This window comes from Sceloporus occidentalis, unplaced genomic scaffold (genome assembly GCF_023333645.1).
Source record: "Sceloporus occidentalis isolate IW3139 unplaced genomic scaffold, rSceOcc1.0.p SCAF_6, whole genome shotgun sequence".
Classification (NCBI taxonomy): Eukaryota; Metazoa; Chordata; class Lepidosauria; order Squamata; family Phrynosomatidae; genus Sceloporus; species Sceloporus occidentalis.
In genome coordinates, this window is record NW_028316986.1 from 143151721 (window position 1) to 143168865 (window position 17145).

General features: G+C 42.5%; 1 pseudogene; it reads left to right on the forward strand.

Moving 5' to 3' along the window:
• Positions 1-15508: 15508 nt before the first annotated feature.
• On the forward strand, positions 15509-15886 carry LOC149311483 (activated RNA polymerase II transcriptional coactivator p15 pseudogene; annotated as a pseudogene).
• Positions 15887-17145: the final 1259 nt, after the last annotated feature.

Below are 17145 nucleotides of genomic sequence, written 5' to 3' on the forward strand. Positions count from 1 at the left end.
TCCCCTTCAGGCCCAAGCCAGGTCTCGGTAATGCAAGCCAGATCGCAACTTCGGTCCTCCAACAGATCGTGGAGGATGTGGGTCTTGTTGTTGATCGATCTGGCATTGCACAGGAGCAGCGACAGGGTTTGTGGCACGGTTGGAGTGACCCTCACGTCCTTTGGGTTGGGAGAGGGACAGGAAGGGGAGATAGATATGAAGCATCGATCTCGCCTTCCCCTGGAACGCAAGTCCCTCCTCCCACCGCCATACCTCCCCCTGCCCCACACAACCTCAATAGGAGCTCCGCTCAAAGTGATGTTATCCCCTTCCTCCCCAGCCCATGCATCCCCTGCGTCCATGACCTCCCCCCTACCCTACACCAGCAGATTAAAGAGCAGAGGTTAGCCACCACAGGCATCCTCTGCTCTAAGCTAACCCACAACCTCCCAAGCCCAGTAAAAACTGCGCAGCTGCGGAGTCCCGCAACGGAGGCCCTTCAGTCCGTGGGCGGCACTCCCGGGGCGGTGTGCAGATGCGCACCTCCGACACCCCGGGAGGAGGCCGCCCGGCAGAGGCGCGGCTCTGGCTGCGGAGTCCGGCGAGAAGGCGGAGGGGGCGTGGCAGGAAGGTCCGGGCGTCCGGCTTTTAAGCTCGCCGCTCTCACCTGGCGAGCACTCTCCCTGTCTTCCCCCCAGGAGTCTTTAAAGGGCCCGCTCCCGGCTGCCGCAAAGTGCCAAAACAGCCAGCAAAAAGAGTCCCGCAACGGAGGCCCTTCAGTCCGTGGGCGGCACTCCCGGGGCGGTGCGCAGATGCGCACCTCCGACACCCCGGGAGGAGGCCGCCCGGCAGAGGCGCGGCTCTGGCTGTGGAGTCCAGCGAGAAGGCGGAGGGGGCGAATTTAAGATTCACATGCAAAATACAATGGGTTTTAAGAAACAGCATTTTTTTAAAATAAAGTCCAAATGATTCCCTGAATCATTGGAAAATGTGTAAATTCTGTTGTGATGTCATTCAGCACAGGGGAAACATTTTTAAAAATTGTTATTATGTGTAAGAAGGAATTAACGGAAAGTTTGAAGTCAAGCCAGAGGTCTGCACTATTGCTTGTAGTTAGGCTCTTATGAATTAAGCAGACATGTGTATGTGTGCATAAGGCTGGAGTTTACCTGGGAGTAAGACTTACTTCTCTGTAGATAAATATAAGACTGCACTTAATTTTATTGCACAATCTTCCACGCACAACATGGAAAATAAATGTTTGCAATAATAAGGTGAAACATGGAAAATAAATTTACTCTTCCGGGGGTATTTATCCTAGTTGCCAATGCTGTTGCTGCAGTTTAAAGAAAATTGAGATTCCAATTGACCTGGCTATGTCATCTTTTCCAAAAAAGGGGAAAAAAACTGAAGGTGATTTGAAAGAGGGATTGATGCTGGTAGTTTGTATAGTCATGCCACTTTTACCTGGCTAAATAGGCTTTGCAGCTTTTTCCTCATTCCTTCAAAAGTTCACCACATCTGTTTGGTGTGCACCATGGAAAGAACTATCTTCCTCAGAAATAGTTTCAGATCTCTTTCAACTACCTGTTGAAACCCAGCTTTTTCTAGATCATGGTTTATATTTTTTTCTAAAAAATGAATTGCAAGTGGATAATATTTTACTTATTGAGAAAAATGTCTACATTATAAACAAACTCCCCACTAATATCTATGGCAATGTTGCTGGTGCTTTTGAGCTGAAGAGAGCATTTATTGTAGCTCCATGGTCACTGTTGTCCTACAATCCTGTATTCATTGTTTTTTTTTTAAAATATATATTCCACATTTTAGACTTGAGGAACAAAAGCGTAATATTATTCATAGCTATCACTCTGATCTGAAGGTAGTCAAGGTACAGGGGAAGAAGCCAAGTTTCTAGTGTTAATGGGGAAGAAAGATGCTGGTTTGTGTTTTTCTTTCTTGAAGCTTGGAATAGCAATAATGGTTTTGCTGAATGTGCAAGTCATTTTGTGATAGACAGTGATGGCTACAAATTTCAGGATCGAATTCTGTCTCTATTTATGTTCATGTCAATCCTTGGTGGCAACAGTATTAACCACTGATTGCTTGACAAGAAGAACACTTTTGTACACATATTGTGTGAAAAACAAAGTACAGATCATAATTGTATAAACAATCACAATGATCTGGATGTCAGAATGAATTTTCCATTGATAACAGAGGCTGAGGACTCGGCTACAAAATTAGCAGAATTATATGGTGCAGGACATTTTAGGTTTGAGTGTGTACCATTCCCACTCCCTCTCTTAAAATGTCTGATTGATCCCCCAAAGCAAACAGACATACGTCATGGATATAAAAAACAAATATGTTGTTGTGTTGTGAGGTTTGATTTCTCCGAATTAAAACTATAGTCTCCTAAACTATAGTTTGGACTACCGTGATGCACTCTATATATGGCTTTCTTTGAAAATTGTTCAGAAACTTCAGTGGGTTCAAAATGCTGCAGCCAGAATGCTGACCAGGGCCAGTTATAAGGATCATATCACTCCCTTGTTAAAACAGCTTCATTGGCTACTGGTTCATTTCTGGGAACTATTTAAAGTGTTGGTCAGGACCTATCAAGCCCTATATGGCTTGGGTCCACGCTATCTGAAAAACTGTATCTCCCTATACAACCCTGCAAGGGTCTTAAGATCTACAGGGGAAGGCTTTCTCTCAGTCCCATCACCATCACAGTCTTCACTGCTTGGTGAGGACATGAGACAGAGCCTTCTCAGAAGCTACTCCCATCCTTTGGACCACCCTTCCACTGGAGGCTAGGCTGGCCTCTTCCTTGCTCTCCTTTCACTAGCAGGCAAAGACTTTATTTTTTGTTTAAATAGGTTTTTAATATGTAATCACTCTCAGGGAGGTTTCTTACTAGGGCATATGCTGTGCTTTGCATTTTTAAACATCATTTTATTATACTGGTAACATTTTAACTGATTTTCTTCGTGAGCTGCCTTGAGTTCCACTTGGAGAGACAGACAGACAGACAGACAGGCAAACAAACAAACAAACAAACAAGCAGTTTGAAATATACAGGCTTTATTTTTCTGCAGTTTCTTCCCTAACCCAGGTTATAGGCCTAATATTCTAGCCTTCCCATAGAAAACAGCATAGAAAATCTGGGGCAGACTATCCATACTTCCTCCAGAACATTCTAACAAACCTGGCCTGGATCAAAGAATGCATCTACTACAAAAGTTACACATCTTAGGGAGGGGGGATCTACTTGGTATGCTGTTGCCTTTGGTTCGACTCCATTTGATATAAAGCTTGACTTCTTTAACCCTCACGAGATAAATGAAACAAATGTTTAAAATATTTCCTTGGTACAAAGTGCTACAAAACAGCAGGATATTTTTGCTTGGTCTAACTATGTGTTGATGCAGGAGACCATTTTGTATACAAAAACCCAGCATGTACACAGGGAAATAAGAATCTCATTTGTCTATTTTTCTTCCTAATTTTCCCCCCAACTATTGAGAATCCTGTTTATGTTTTTGATCTGGGAATGAAAAACAGTTATTTCCCCCCCATCCCGATCTAGCACATAGTATAGCTCCCCCCCCCCCTTGAGAATAAGCTTCATTTCTGTGTAGTTTCATTAATTATCATGAGATGAAACTTTGTTCCATTCTGTAGTTTGATAGGAACGGCTAACAGAAGCAATAAGAGAGCTTGAACGCAGACCATTACATGATGTGATTTGCAGTGTTGTGCAAAGAAAGGCATGTGCAATTCAATGCACATGAGTGTCTCTGTGCCATATGTATATTGATATATAGCAAGCCTGCACAACATATGGCACAGGGGCCTCATGCAGCCTTCCAAAGGATTTCGGGCGGCCCGCAAAGATGTGAAATAACTCCACCTCTTGGCCTCCACCTGAGAAGAGTGTCATGTGGAGGAGGAAGAGGAAGGGAGAATGTTCACCCTACAAGCCTGCTCTGCCACCTGGTTTTTTTCTTGTGTAGAAGGATGGGTGGTGGTGGTGAAGGAAGAGGAGGGATGGAACATCGCCCTACAAGGTTCCCCCACTGCTTGGCTTTCTCCTGGGGAGAAGGCTGGGTGGAAGGGGAGGAAAAGGAAGAGGACAGGCAAATGCTAGCCCCTCAAGGCTTCTCCATTGCCCGGTTTTCTCCGAGGAGAAGGATGGAAGGACGAAGACAAGGACAAGGAGGACAAAATGCTTGCCCAGCAAGGCTTTGCCCAGCTTTCTTCTGAGAAAGAGGAGAATGAGGATGGAACTAATAGTAATTATTTCTAATTGATATTATTAACCTATCTACGACCTGAAGAAGGTTAACCTATTTTAATTTTGGCCCCTACCTACTGCCAATTTGTGCAGGTCTGGTGTATAGCATCCACATTAATGTGCAAAATTCACAATATGAATGTGCATACATGCATAATGTTACTACATGCTCAACTCTGTTTCTGCAACCTTGAACTGAACATAACCATTGACGATCAAACAAAAATGTTGAACTGCTTCCATAAGGAAATTTATGCATGCATAGGCCACCATGGATTCTGGCCATGTAGTTTATATAAAATGACTTGGTTGAAAGAAATTGGCAGGTCAGTGGTTAAACAATATGCAAAGAATCTGAAGTTCGGCCTTTATCACCAGCTCTTCTTAATCCAGGAGAGCTGTATACAGTCGAGCATTAAGCGGTTCAATAGTACAGGGCAAAGGAAACACTTCTTCATGTGGAACATTACATAATACAATATGTTGCCAAAAGATGCAGGGATATCCGCCAGCTTTTAAAGCTCATGGTGGATAGGGCTATCATGGTGGGTACATATTCACTCTGAACAGAGGTAATATACCTCCAAGATCACTTGCTAGGGAGCATGAGTGGAAAGGGTGCTGTTGTCTTTGTGTCCTTCTGGGCTTTCCATAAAGAAACTAGCTGGCCAATGTGTCAACAGAGTCTGCCATTTCTTATGCTTTTATTGACATTTCCAATATTTTGCCCCACCTTCTTCTGCCTTAAAGAGAGAGGGAATTATCATAGGTAGGAAGTGTTTGCCATTGTTTTAGACACATCTATCACTTACTTTGTAAAAGTAATAAGACTAAGGCTGTGTAATACTTCCAACAAACCTGGATGTGTAATAATAGCTTTGTTGGGTAGGTTCAGTGCACTTTTAGTCTAGTTATAATTTACAGGGTCTATATGCTTCTAAAACCCTTTATCATCTTGACTACTTAATGAAGTTAGTGCTCCAGTAGCCTCAGCAGGAGCATCATGGAACACACTGCCAATATATAAAGTACTCATTCTGAAACTCTTAATAAAGGGGGACAATTTTAAACTCAAAAGCGGAAAAAAAAATCCATGTTTATTCATTATTTGGTTTATGCTTTCAAAAATGCCAAAACGCCAATCTGCCCTGATCTAAGTTTTTACAAAAACGTCAAGCTTTACCACCAGCATGTCAAATGTTCCAAATATATTTTTCTTTCCTCTGTGCAGTGCTTGTTTCCTTTTCTGTCTCTGTTTTTTAAATTAAAAAATGTGATCTTTCCCCTCATGATATTTAGCTGAGAACTCACATTTCATACAGAACTGGGCCTTGGTTCCTGTTTACTCATCTTCTCTCGGGTGGGAGAAAACAAATCTCACCAGGTGGAGTCTGAGGCAGGATGTTTATAGAAATAATTTCTGAATACACTTCCCGGAATTTTATTTCACCATGTCTTCACAGTAATGAGGTTGCCAAAGCTACTGGACCATCTGAAATGAGAAATTGGTCCTTTCTGAGCTTACTCATGCTTTGACACAGAGTCTTTCATATAGACTGTACATACATCAAAGATGAGGTATGCACAGAAGAGCAAGTATGAACCCTAAGTCTTGCTGGTTTCTGACAGTTTTTGGCCCTTTGATCAGATACCTATCAACTCACACAGGCACCTGCTCCCTCCTCTGTGTGTGTGTGAGTGTGTATGTGTGAGTATGAGCCAGGAAATGAAAGAGTTGATAGTAGCGTTCAGGGCCATAATCCACACCACTACGCTTGACAGGAGATGAAAGGATCCCTAGTTATTTACTAGTAATAGCTGACTAGTGTATGACTTCATTATCATAACAAATTATATGGTAAGTCTTTTTCCTGCCTGTGATTTGTAGAAGTATGACATGCCAAAAGAGAGAGCGACAGAGAGTGTGTTACTTACTTGCAGGTAAAATCCTAAAGTGGTTATACTTTCAGGTAGATTTGTAATAACAGTCTAATAAAAAGAGAAGTGTTTTCCAGAGCCCTTAGAATCTAAAACAGCTAAGGTTTTCAAACCTTAATATATAAAGCCTTAAAATGGTATAAGTGTGAAACTTATTGCTGCAGTTATATTATAGCCTCATTCCCACTACCTTTTAAATAGGATCACAAATCGGTTTGAATCGATTCAAACAACCCTGGTTCCCACTTAATCTGAATTGCTGAAGCGATTCTGAGAGGAGGGCCATGTTCCAGACCGATTTAACCCATGTCTTTCTGGCGCTGATTTTTTCCGCTTCTTTTTCAAGAAATCTATTCAGCACAAGTGTGAACCACAAGTGAATCGGAATCAATTCAAATTTGCCCTTCGGCAGCTGGAACCAAATCATTTTGAATCAATTCATTCATAAATGTGAACCACAAGTGGGGTATTTTAATGCCAGAAAATGTCATCGGGTAAACGTAGTGGGAACCATGCTCCGATATTGAATCGATTCATTGATTCGGATTGCACACTGATTTATCTGTAAGTGGGAATGAGGCCTTAGATAACATGTTGGAAAGCAAAATAGCATAACAAAGGAACACAATGAGATTAGTGATTCTGTCACAGTTGAATCGGGAATCATGGCTTTTGGTGGGGGCAGAATAGTTATTTAGGACCCCCTGGGTTTCGAGAGATTCCACACCTACTCCAGAAGTACTGGAAGGTCTCCAGTACAGGGAAAGGCAGGTATCTGTGTCTTCATTTCATTTCTTTGTTTTTCAGTTCTTGAGATGCGGCTACAGCACATCATTCTACAGTGTGACACAACCAAAACCTGGGAGTAATGTGGTGCAAGTAACTGATTACCTGTAATTAATTCATTTTACTAATAATGCAGCTGTAATTTATTATAATATAATTCCAACTTAGTGATGGATACTTTTACCCCTTTGTAATGTAAGTATGGCATTTTAATTGCTTTTATAGTTATAAAGTGTGGCCTAACTAAATGATGGAAAAGGAATATCACGTGATCTGAGTACTGATTGTGCATAAATATAATGCATGTTAAATATAACACATATAACATGTCAACCCATGCTGATGTGTGTATTCAGGAGACACCAAGTGTATTTTGTAAGCACAGGCCAACATGATGCAACATTTACCATTTTAGCTGCTATTGGAAAAAAGGAAAGTAAAGCATTACTTTTTTAAAAATGTAACTCTTAACAGCAACTAATTATTTCTGGAGTTTACTGAATAATAACAGTAGGTAAGTACATTGGATCCTTGTTATCCGCTGGAGTTTGGTTCCAGGATCCCCCGTGGATAACAAAATCCGTGAATGCTCAGGTCCCATTAAATACAATGGCAGAGCAAAATGTGTCCCCTATATAAAATGGCAAAATCAAGGTTTGATATTTGGAATTTAAATTTTTTTGAATATTTTCAAGCCGTGGATGCTTGAATCTGTGGATAAAAAATCCATGGATAAGGGGGGCCAACTGTACTTCAAAAGTAATTTTCTGACCTTTGAGTATAACCTGTGCTAGATGTACTGAGATGGAAGTTTTCTAGATGGTTCTTACTGGAACAAAGTCAATGTCTGATGGGATGTACAGCATACTTTACATTTCCTGGGGGGAAGTCTGTGATATATTAACATATTCAGAGCCAGGAAAATATAGCAAAATATTTAGAACATGGCCACTTTGAGAAGTACTCCAAAAAAGTAATTTTTCCAAAATGAAAAAATAACTACTACTACATTGTTGTATCACAGCAAAGACATTTAGAGACCTAATCAGCAGTCCGGCCAGAGAGAGGAGAAGGAGAGGAGCTGCTTGGCAGCCATTTTGAGACCGGGTGCTTGAGACCGTGTGCTCGTTGCTGAAGGGGCGGAGCTTCTGTGAGTCACATCTGTGAGTCACAAGGGGGCGGAGCTAGCAGACTAGCTTTATATACCAACTTCCAGAGCCTTCCAGAACAGTCCGGCCAGAGAGAGGAGAAGGAGAGAAGCTGCTTGGCAGCCATTTTGAGACCATGTGCTTGAGACCGTGTGCTCGTTGATGAAGGGGCGGAGCTTCTGTGAGTCACTCTGTGAGTCACAAGGGGGCGGAGCTAGCAGACTAACTTTATATACCAACTTCCAGTTGTTTTTGTTTTCTTTAACTCAACAACTCTGCTCAAGTGGCATCAGGTTAGAATCAGATATTGAAACAGAACCTTCCCTTTAAGTGTAAGATAGCAGCCAGTACTTACCTTAAAAGAAGTATTCCCAGTAGATTGACTGTTATATTTATTACTAAAGACTTTGCAGTATGGACAACGAGGGATCTGCCGCAGTCACCTGCAACTCTTGTGGGATGTTTCTCTTCTTGCCTACAGAAGTGGAGAACTTCACATGCACCAAGTGCAAGTTGGTAGCACTCTTGGAGGAGAAAGTGCAGCAGCTGGAGTCCAGAGTAGCTACACTTCAGCATATTAGGGAACAAGAGGATTTCCTGGACTCAATAGAACTAACCATCTTGGATGAGTACCACGCAGAGGAAGATGCTAGGGTGGAAGAGGTCACTTGCCAAACAGAGGAGGCAGACAGCTGGAGGATTGTCACAAAGAGAAGTAAGCCAAGAAGGAATTGTTCGGGGAGCTTGCAGCTAGAGAATCGATTCGAAGCTCTTTCCCTTATCAAGGAGGATGAAGAAGAGCAGCATGGACAAACTTCTGGGACAGAGCAGGGGAGCCTGAGAGTCCCACCTGAGGGAACAGTCGCTGCTAAGCCTCGGAGGAGGCGTGTGGTCGTAGTGGGGGACTCCTTGCTGAGGGGTACAGAATCAGTGATTTGTAGGCCTGACAAGATGTCTCGAGAGGTGTGTTGTCTTCCAGGTGCAAAGATCCGTGATGTGACAGAGAGGCTGACAAGACTGGTCAAGCCTACTGACCAATACCCCTTCCTTTTGGTCCACGTGGGAACTAATGATACTGCAAGACACAGCATTCAGAACATCAAAAGGGATTACGAGGCGCTTGGTAGGAAGCTGAAAGGAATGGATGTACAGGTTGTCATCTCGTCTCTTCTGCCAGTTGAAGGGCATGTTCCAGGAAGGGAGAGGAAAATAGCAGATGTGAACAACTGGCTTTGCAGATGGTGCCGCCGAGAAGGATTTGGATTCTTCGATCATGGGCTGCGGTTCCATGAGGAGGGACTTCTTGCAACAGACGGGTTGCATCTCACGCCAGTTGGAAGAAATGTTTTTGCCAACAGTCTCAAGAACTTGATCAGGAGAGCTTTAAACTGAGTTCCGAGGGGAAGGGAGACAATATTAAGGAAGGCGAAAGGGATGGCGAAAATAGTCAAACTGACATAGAGGAAACAAGGCAAACATTGCAAGGACCCAGCAGTGGGAGGCAAAAAAACTTGCACAGGCAGCAAGTAAAAGGGAACCATGGTCTGCGATGTCTCTACACAAAGCATGGGAAATAAGCAAGATGAACTCGAACTCCTAGTACAACAAAGCAAATATGATATAATAGGCATCACTGAAACCTGGTGGGATGAGTCTCATGATTGGAATGTGGAAATAGAGGGGTATAACCTTATTAAGAGAAATAGGCCAAACAGGAAAGGAGGAGGAATAGCACTATATGTCAGAGATATTTACACCAGTGAAGAGATCCTGGACATCAATCATGGAAGCCAGATGGAGAGCATCTGGATAAGAATCAAAGGGGAGGGAAACAACAAGGGTGTTACGGTGGGAGTCTACTACAGACCCCCAAGTCAGACTGAGGAATTGGATGATATCTTTCTAGAACAGATGACCACACAGTCAGAAAAGAGAGATGTAGTAGTGATGGGCGACTTCAACTATCCTGATATTTGCTGGAAGTCAAACTCAGCAAAATCCTCAAGGTCTAGCAAATTCCTCACTTGCCTGGAAGACAATTTCATGGTCCAAAAGGTGGAAGAGGCAACAAGGGGGTCAGCTATTTTAGATCTGATCCTAACCAACAAGGATGACTTGGTTAATGGGGTGCAAGTGGTGGGATCCTTAGGTGGAAGCGACCATGTTCTCCTGGAGTTTGTTATACAATGGAGAGGAGAAGCCAGGCAGAGTCAGACACGCATCCTAGACTTTAGGAGAGTGGATTTCAGTAAACTTAGAGAAGTATTGAGGGCGATTCCATGGTCAGAAATACTAAAAGATAAAGGAGTTCAGGACGGATGGGACTTTCTCAAAAGGGAGATACTGAAGGCACAATTTCAAACAGTTCCAGTGAGAAAGAAAAACGGGAGGTGTCTCAAGAAACCAGGATGGATGACTAAGGAACTTTCAACCGAGCTAAGTTTGAAACGGAACATGTATAAGAAATGGAAAAAGGGGGAAATCACAAAAAAGGAATTCAAAGAAATAGCAGGCATGTGTAGGGGTAAAGTCAGAAAAGCTAAAGCGCAGAATGAACTCAGGCTTGCTAGAGAGGTTAAGAACAATAAAAAGGGCTTTTTTGGATATGTCCGCAGCAAGAGGAAGAAGAAGGAAACGGTAGGGCCACTGCGTGGAGAAGATGGCAAAATGCTACCAGGAGATAGAGAAAAGGCAGAATTACTCAACACCTTCTTTGCCTCAGTCTTCTCAGAAAAGGCAAAGGGTGCTCAACCTGAGGATAATGGAGCAGAGGACAGAATAGGGGAATTTCAGCACAGAATAAGTAAAGAGATAGTAGAGGAACACCTTGTTAATCTAAATGAATTTAAGTCTCCGGGACCAGATGAACTCCATCCAAGGGTATTAAAAGAACTGGCAAAAGTAATATCGGAGCCATTGGCAATCATATTTGAAAACTCCTGGAGAACAGGAGAGATCCCAGCAGACTGGAGGAGGGCAAACGTTGTCCCCATCTTCAAAAAGGGGAAAAAAGAGGATCCCAACAATTATTGTCCAGTTAGTCTGACATCAGTTCTAGGAAAGATTCTGGAGCAGATCATTAAACAGAGAGTTTGTGAACATCTAGAAGGCAATGCCATAATCACAAAAAGTCAACATGGGTTTCAGAGAAACAAGTCATGCCAGACAAATCTAATCTCTTTCTTTGACAAAATTACCAGCTTGGTAGATGAAGGGAATGCTGTGGATATAGTATATCTTGATTTCAGTAAGGCCTTTGACAAGGTTTCCCATGACATTCTTGCAAACAAGCTTGTAAAATGTGGGCTAGACAAAGTAACTGTTAAATGGATCTGTAATTGGTTGACCGGCCGAACCCAAAGGGTGCTCAACAATGGCTCGTTTTCATCCTGGAGAGAAGTGACCAGTGGGGTCCCACAGGGCTCTGTCCTGGGCCCAGTGCTATTCAACATCTTTATCAATGACCTGGATGACAGAATTGGGAACATACTTATCAATTTGCAGATGACACCAAATTAGGGGGAATAGCTAATACCCCAGAGGACAGTTCTGGGCGCCACAATTCAAAAAGGACATTGAGAAACTGGAGCGTGTCCAAAGGAGGGCGACAAAAATGGTGAAGGGTCTGGAGACCATGCCCTATGAGGAACGACTTAGGGAGCTGGGGATGTTTAGCCTGGAGAAAAGAAGGTTAAGAGGTGATATGATAGTCATATTGAGGAGGGAGCAAGCTTGTTTTCTGCTGCTCCAGAGAAGAGGACCCGGAACAATGGATGCAAGCTACAGGAAAAGAGATTCCACCTGAACATTAGGAGGAACTTCCTGACAGTAAGGGCTGTTCGACAGTGGAATGCACTCCCTCGGAGGGTGATAGAGTCTCCTTCCTTGGAGGTCTTTAAACAGAGGCTGGATGGCCATCTGTCAGGGATGCTTTGATTTGGATTTCCTGCATGGCAGGGGGTTGGACTGGATGGCCCTAGTGGTCTCTTCCAACTCTACGATTCTATGATTCTATGATTCTATGATTCTAATGCTGAATGCTTCTTCCCTTGCATTTTTGGAGACCTGTGAACCAGAGCTTAAAACTAACATGTTGCATAAAATTATGGACCTTATCATACGTGGGGGGGGGGGGGGGGGGGTTGCAGCTCAGATCCACAGTCACTCCTGTTCTAGCAATGCAAAGCGTGATGTTTTTTCACACCAGATCCAGAGTCACTCCTGTCTAGCAATGCGAATTAAGGTTAAAACGTGATGTTTTACCACATCTGGTTGCCTTTCCATTGTCCTTACAAATTGAGGGGTAGCGAAGTCAGTTCTATTCCAAGCAAGTCACGTGATGTGGATTCAAGCAAAGGGGAGTGAGTGTACATTGTATTACCACACCAGAGGGTTCAACGATTCGACTCGGCACTCTTGGGCATGCTCAGTGGGGCTCTGGATGCTGCCCTCCTTCCCTGCCCTCTCCTTAGCTGTCATCCTTCATTGGGGTGAAGAAGCAGTCAGGGGATGATGGGATAGCTCACTGGGGTTCGCTGGGGCCAGGATCGGGATGCAGGAGAAGGCAGGGGATGATGGGATAGGTTGCTAGGGGTTGTTAGGGCCAGGATCGAGATGCAGGAGAAGGCAGAGGATGATGGGATAGGTTGCTGGGGGTCCCTGGGGCCAGGATCGGGATGCAGGAGAAGGCAGAAGATGATGGGATAGGTTGCTGGGGGTCCCTGGGGCCAGGATCGGGATGCAGGAGAAGGCAGAAGATGATGGGATAGATTGCTGGGGGTCCCTGGGGCCAGGATTGGGATGCAGGAGAAGGCATGGGATGATGGGAATGATGGGATGGGTTGCAGGGAGGCAGACGGGGCGAGATGGCATGAAGAAGGAGGAGGGGGATGACGGATCAGGATGCAGGGGGCCAAGGGTAGTAATGCTGGAGTGGTTTTCCACACCAGACCAATTTGAAGTGCAATCGAAGTGTGCCTGGAAGCGAATTCTTTTTTTCCGGTTTTACCAAAATGAGGGGTCACTTTGGAATCACTGCAGAAGCACCTCACAAAGAGCTCCCATAGAAAGGAATGGCATCTGATAACACATTCATGTTACAACATGAAAGCACATTGTTGAAAGCGCAGTCACATCAGAACTGACCTGCAAAAGCTCCAAAAATCTCTGTTTGATAAACCTCTATATTACATGCACCCTGTAAGGAGGGCTGGCAAGGTCATACCAACATTCTCTTTGCAAAGTAACAGAATGAAAATGGCAGTTATATGTTACTTCTGTATGTATGTAATGAATAACATTTCTTCATCACTTTTTCTTAATTGGTTATAACACTTTGGGAAACAGTTTGAGAGCATAGTCCTCAAAATTCTAGGCCAGATTTTAGTTCTTAAAATGATTTTTTTCCTCTGTAAAGAGGACCTGAAAATCAAAAGCAAAGTAATAAGTGATATAATGAAAAAAGAAGAAAAATAGTTCATATTTAATATTTAATGAGCTAGTGAGGGGGGCAGTGGTTACTGGCTCCTTACTGTCTTACAGACAGCCTCCCCTAGTGTAGAAGAAACACTAATGCAGTGAGATATCTGTATAAAGAAACTGCCCTCTCACTGAGGAATTGTAGAAGCAATTCTTTCTGGCTGCCTCAATTCACTGGAATTTGGATGGAATGACTTCTGCTGATTTCCACAGATGTTTCAATTTCTGCTAAAATGATGCAGAGTAGAATCAAGTGCTTTCATGCATCTAAGGCTGATTCTTCCATTAGAGAAAGTGTGAAAATGTTTCAGGCAGAAGATGCTGGGAGATGGCAGCTAGGTTTCAGAGAGACTGAAGGCTGTGTGCTCTGTGGCCAATCTGCTACCTTTAGGTGTGATGGAAGATGCCAACCCCCAGTCTGTGCTGAACAATTCAGTTACCAGTGCAATTAGCTTTTGTACATGAACAGGAGGGTGCACCATTTTGTTCTTCATCTCAGGCTGCAAAATATGTCTAACTTTGTGTTCATCTGCAATGCAGAGCTAGACTTTTTCCTCATTTCCTTTTTGCATAGACTGAAAAATCCCCCTGTTTTCACGTGATTTATTGTCAGCCTCCTCAATCATTTTGGCCATGTTTTTGCCGTGAGAGCAAGTTGGATGTTCCCATGTGATGGATGCTACTATTGGATTATGTTGGTTTGTAATCTAGTCAGGTACACAGATAATCAAGATGATAGAACGGAAGTGTGGATACTCTAGGGAGCAACTTGAATGCTCCCCTGGCTGTCCTTATTTCATAGCTGCTGTTGTGGCTTCTGATGCATTGCCACAGATGTAAGCAAAGAAGCTTTTTCTGTTATATATAAAAAAGTAAAGCAACAGCAGGAACAGAGATTGCCTGCAAAATATGAAAATACAGTGGGACACTCATGGTTCTCCTGAGAAAGGCCATTACTGTGGGCACTGTCTTCTTGCATCAGATTGCATGTTTAGACTTAACTGATCTTGTTTGAGGAATGAACCTCTTGCCAAGAGTGGCAGTATGCAAGAACAACTGGGATGAATTTTTTGAGACAGGGTTTTGTTTTTTGAGAGGGGATAAGAACAATGTGTAGTGTATTTGAAAATATACATACACACACACAGGGGGGTGGGGGGATATAGATGGGCCAAAAATGTTAATTGTTTTGCCTCTGTATCTGGTCTAAATTGCTAGTCCAGCTAATGCAAAAATGTGAAATCAACTGCTGAGCAATAAGTCAACAGGTTTTTTTTCCTGTATTTTTGGTTATTTCTATGCCATTTAGGTCTGGAGATACTGGGTTTTGTTTTGTTTTTTCCAACAGGGAATAAGCTACTCCTGTTGAACAAATGATATTTCCTGGTCCTAAAATGACTTGGTGGGACAGCATGTAAAGAAATCACCCCCACCTCATCCTGTGGGGTAATTTGGGATCACCTCCCCAAATTAGTTTGCTTTCCAAAAAATCAAGGCAACATAAGAATGGACTTAGGGACCACCTGTGGCCCATGGGCTTCACCTTCCCTTCCCTAGTACTGCAGACTGTACTGAGCCAGATGGTCCAATAATCTCACTCAGAATAAAGCAGTTTGCTATGTTCCTTTCCTCCATTCTATACTCCTTCCTTTTCTGGGTTTTTTACCAGTGCCATGAGGTACATTGTAAGCCCCTTACAATCTTTACAAGGGCTAACATTGGTGGGAGAGAGAGAGAGAATGAGTGTCCCCTTCTTTGTCACATTGGATCTCCCTTCCTCCCCTTTTTTTCAAGGGGGTGAGAAGGGGAGAGGGTCAGGACAGGAGGTAGAGGAGGTGCTGAAGTAGGTCAGAGGCTGCCATGTTGGGGAAGAATGCCTAAATCAAAATAATTCATGTCTTCAAAGTAATATTTCAGTGATACAGACCACGAGACTGAAGCAGGATATGTGAATCATCTACTGTTGGGGAGAAAAAGGGAGGGAAAACAGGCAGCAAAAGAAAAACTTGTAAAGAAACAGAAAAGTGTTGAAAGTTCCAAAAGTCCACCTTCCTCTAAGCAAAGTAGCAACACAGACAAGAACATGTTTCAGATTGGTAAATGGAGGTATGTCAGTGTTTGTGATTGTAAAGGTAAGGTCCTAATCAATATTAGAGAATACTGGCTGGATCAAGAAGGTGAAATGAAAAGAAAGGGTATCTCTCTAAATTTAGAACAATGGGTCCATATGAAAGAAAAGATTGCTGAGTAAGAAAACTGTAGATGAGCCATACAGAAATTCTTTTATGGGTTTAAGTAGTCTTTATACATCAGCGTTCCAGCCACTGTATACTTGGATTGCAAAACAATTTGCAAGATGGATGCTTTTTAAAATGTGCATTAAAATGTATTCTGAGTGGGGCAAAAACATAGTAAGAACACACAACATAAACATATTTTACACATAACATTTCCACATAAATATCAAATTCTAGTCAGAGTGTGATTTATGCTTCTTTATGGTCAGCAGGAATAGTGGCTGTACTACTGTATTTTTTACCAGTGTAACCTACATAATATTTAATTATCATAACTGATGGTGTGCCATTGTTACATCAATATGCTTAGGACTATTTAATTCCAGAGGTGTTATTACTTAGAAAAGTTATTTGATAATATTGATCTGACAAGATGTGATGCTGTGCTGTTGCTTTTTGGATAGAGGTAGGTCCCAAAGGAGAGACAATACATCACAGGGAAGAAGGTAAAATCATGGTTAGTAAAGTTCAAGACCATTCAAAGAAGCCAAGTTGAATTTCTGAGCCAAGCATCTTGCTGGTTGCCAGATTCAGTAAAGAAGAGGACAATTAAAGGCACAGGAGTCCTGTCCTCAGCTGAGTCTGGCAACCCTACCTCATTCCCAGTAATTGCTGTCAGGTATTTATGTATAATTTATTGGTCCCTTGGAGAGAACATCCTGGTAAACAACCCTGGAACTGATTGATTAATTCTTTCAGATAAGTGTCAAGAATGATTAACTAATTCCATAATAATTTATTCCCCTATGAATAAAAGATGGACCAAGAGACAAGAGGCATAACAGCAGGGTGTAAGTGATTATGGCAACAGCAGCATCTCAAAAAACAAGAGTTGCAGTTCATCATTACATCATCATAATATATATCAGAAGGTAAAAGGCCTTTTAAGTTAGAGCTTCAGAAACAGGGAATCAGTGTGAAATATTCACATAGCATGTCAATCGTCTGTGGAAGTGAAATAAACATGAGGTCCTTTCTAGGTGTATTCCCTTGATCCCCTTAATAAATAATAATAAAACTTTTATCTTTATCCCGCTTTTCTGTGACGAGACAATCAAAGCGGCTCACAACACATTAAAATATCCACATTCAACATTATGTCCCTTCTTTGCCTTCTTTATCTGATTTTTAATTCTTTTTATTTTATTTTAAAAAATCACATTTTAAAAGTTTCCAGAATAGAGCACTTTGGAACATTATGGGATACTTAATA